This window comes from Miscanthus floridulus, chromosome 3 (genome assembly GCF_019320115.1).
Source record: "Miscanthus floridulus cultivar M001 chromosome 3, ASM1932011v1, whole genome shotgun sequence".
Lineage (NCBI taxonomy): Eukaryota > Viridiplantae > Streptophyta > Magnoliopsida > Poales > Poaceae > Miscanthus > Miscanthus floridulus.
Window position 1 is genome coordinate 96,181,775 of NC_089582.1, and position 3,329 is coordinate 96,185,103.

Below are 3,329 nucleotides of genomic sequence, written 5' to 3' on the forward strand. Positions count from 1 at the left end.
TGGCTACCCAATACCTCGGAAACCTAGGCAGTTCACGATGATATACAAGCTTATCTGATGGCTGCTATGGCCCAGACCGCAGAGATTGTAAATCAAGCCTGGGCTCCATCCGTCTCAGTCGAGTCAAGCCATAGCCGCCAGTACTCAAGTCGCTCACAGCCACCCAACCAATGTGGCTCACGCAACAACGACCCATCAGACAATTGTCAAGGCAGAAACAGTGGCCATGATGGTGGTCGGGATGACAACCGCCGTCGAGAGGACTACCGCCGCGACGTTCGGGATGACAACCGCCAAGACAACCGCGATAATCGCCGCGATAACCACGGTCACAAGGCTAATCTAGATGGCAACCGAGATCGCCATGATGGTAATAATGATCTCTGCCATTACCTCAAAGGACGTGATCTACGCGATCGCATAACTAGAGAGCCAACGATCATGTATCCCATGAAAGCTATCACCGTATGGAATATGATACTACCCACGGCCCACTGGGTTTGAAGCAGTTTACTCCGCACCTTTGCCAAGTCATATGGCCCAAGAACTTCAAGCTTGAAAAACTTTAGAAGTATGATGGCAAGGAGAACCCTGAATTATGGGTCATGCTCTATGAAACTGCGTGCAGATCAGCCATGGTTGACGAGCACGTTATGTCTAACTACTTCCCAGTCGCTGTTGGCCATGCAGGTCACCAATGGCTGGTCAGCTTGCTGGCGAACTACTTTGATTCCTGGCAAGAGCTCAAGCAAGCCTTCATCAACAACTTCATTGCTACTTGCGAGCAACCCGGCAACAAATATGATCTGCAGTGGATCCGAGATCAGAAGGATGAGCCACTACGAGAGTATGTCCGGCATTTCTTAGAGATGCGCATCAAGGTCCCATCAATCTCCGACAATGAGGCAATCGAGGCTTTCATCACTGGCCTATGCTTCCACGATGCCCTAAGGGATAAGCTCCTCTGCAAGAGACCTAAATCAGTTACATCGCTCCTGGCCACTGCTAAGAAATATGTGGACACCAACGACGCTAAAAAGATAATTATCAAAGAAGCAGCAAGGGTTCCACGCTCCGACCACCCCCCACACCGCGACGACTACCACGACAACCGTGGTCAGAACGACAATTTTGACTGCCGCAACCAGCGCAACAACTCTCGTGATCACCGTGACTAACGTAATCAGCGGCGTAACCGCTATGACGATTATAGGGGCAAACGTGCTTGGGAAGACGACGACGAGGTCAACACCATTAAGAAAGGTGGCGGACGTCGTAACTACAAAGAAGACTATGCCAAAGCATTGAAAGGGCCCTACCAGCTCCATCCTAAGTCAAACCACACCATGGAGAATTGCCACGTTCTCAAGTCTATCTACACACGTCAACAGGCTCTGGATACATCCGACAAGCCTAACGACATAGGGGAACAGTGTAACGAGGATAACGATGATGAAAACGTAGATCCCCGTCACAAGTATGTTAAGCCAACCGATTGCGTGCACACCATCATTGGAGGCAAAGTGTCCATCGAGACCAAATGAGAGCGCAAGCTACTCACCCGCGCTTGCTTAAACGTGGCCAACACCAACAACCTCATCGCCGATCCATGGCTCCCTCCTTGGTCTCACCATGAGATCTCCTTCAGCAGAAAAGACCAATGGGCCGCAATACCTAAACCAGGATGTTTTCCCCTAGTCCTTGATCCTTGTATCAACAAAGTTCAATTCGACAGAGTGCTGATTGACGTCGGCAGCTCCATCAATATATTGTTCAAGAACAGTCTGCTGGCCCTGAAGATAACCCAGGCGGATCTCAAGCCATACGAGGCACAGTTCTGGGGTGTTCTCCCCGGACAGAGCTCTACACCTCTCGGGCAGATCACACTACCTATGCAGTTTGAGACCCCAGACCACTTCCGCACTGACTACGTTAACTTCGTGGTCACTGACTTCGATGGCACCTACCATGCTATCCTTGGTCGACCATCGCTCACCAAGTTCATGGCCATACCTCATTACAGGTATCTGGTGCTCAAGATGCCTACCGAGAAAGGAGTTCTAACCCTCAGGGGTAATATATATGCAGCTTATACCTACGAAGATGACAGCTTTAAAATAGCATAGGCTCATGACCTCTCTATTCGCATGGCCGAGACCATGCTTAATGCCAAGAAGACCTCGAGCGACCACCTGGAGATCCTAGAGCTCGAGGCTCCACACAAGAACATCAAGTCTAAGGAGCACAAGGTGATCCAGCTGGTCGACGGTGATCCCAGCAAAACAGCCCTTATCGGGGCCAACCTAGATCCTAAATAGGAAGACGTGCTCGTCACGTTCTTGAGGAGCAACGTGGATGTGTTTGCATGGAAACCTGCTGACATGCCTAGTGTACCTCGGAACTTGATCGAGCACTCCTTGTATGTCAACGGCAAGGCCAAACCTATCAAGCAGAAGCTATGATGGTTCGCTCACGACAAAAAGGAGGCGATTAGGGTAGAAGTTACACAGCTTTTGGCAGCCGGATTTATCAAAGAAGTGTATCATCCGGAGTGGTTAGCTAACCTAGTTCTTGTATGCAAAAAGAATAATGAATGGAGAATGTGCGTTGATTACACTGATCTCAACAAACACTGCCCTAAGGACCCCTTCGGCTTACCTCACATAGACGAGGTCGTAGATTCAATCACCGATTGCGAGCTGCTTTCCTTTCTCGATTGCTACTCTAGTTATCACCAGATCACTCTCAAAAAGGACAACCAGATCAAGACATCTTTTATCACGCCTTTCGGCGCCTACTGCTACACGACCATGTTGTTCGAGCTCAAGAACACTAGGGCTACCTACCAACGTGCTATACAGGCCTACCTCAAAGACGAGATAAAAGACGACCTCATCGAGGCTTATGTTGATGTTGTAGTTGTCAAAACCAAGGAAGCACATACCCTTGTTGACAACCTGGAACGCACCTTTGCAGCCCTTAACACATTCCAATGGAAATTAAACCTAAAGAAGTGCATCTTTGGTGTTCCTTCTAGCATACTACTTTGCAACATTGTCAGTCACAATGGCATATGCCCTAACCCAGAGAAAGTCAAAGTTGTCTTGGACATGAAGCCACCCAAAAAGGTGAAGGATGTTCAAAAGCTTACTAGATGCATGGCCGCTCTCAGCCGTTTCATATCAAGATTAGGCGAAAAGGGATTACTGTTCTTTAAACTGCTCAAAGCATCCGAGAAGTTTGAGTGGTCGGAGGAAGTAGACGCTGCCTTCACACAGCTGAAAACATACCTTATGTCACCTCCGGTCCTCACTGCTCCTAGAGAAGAT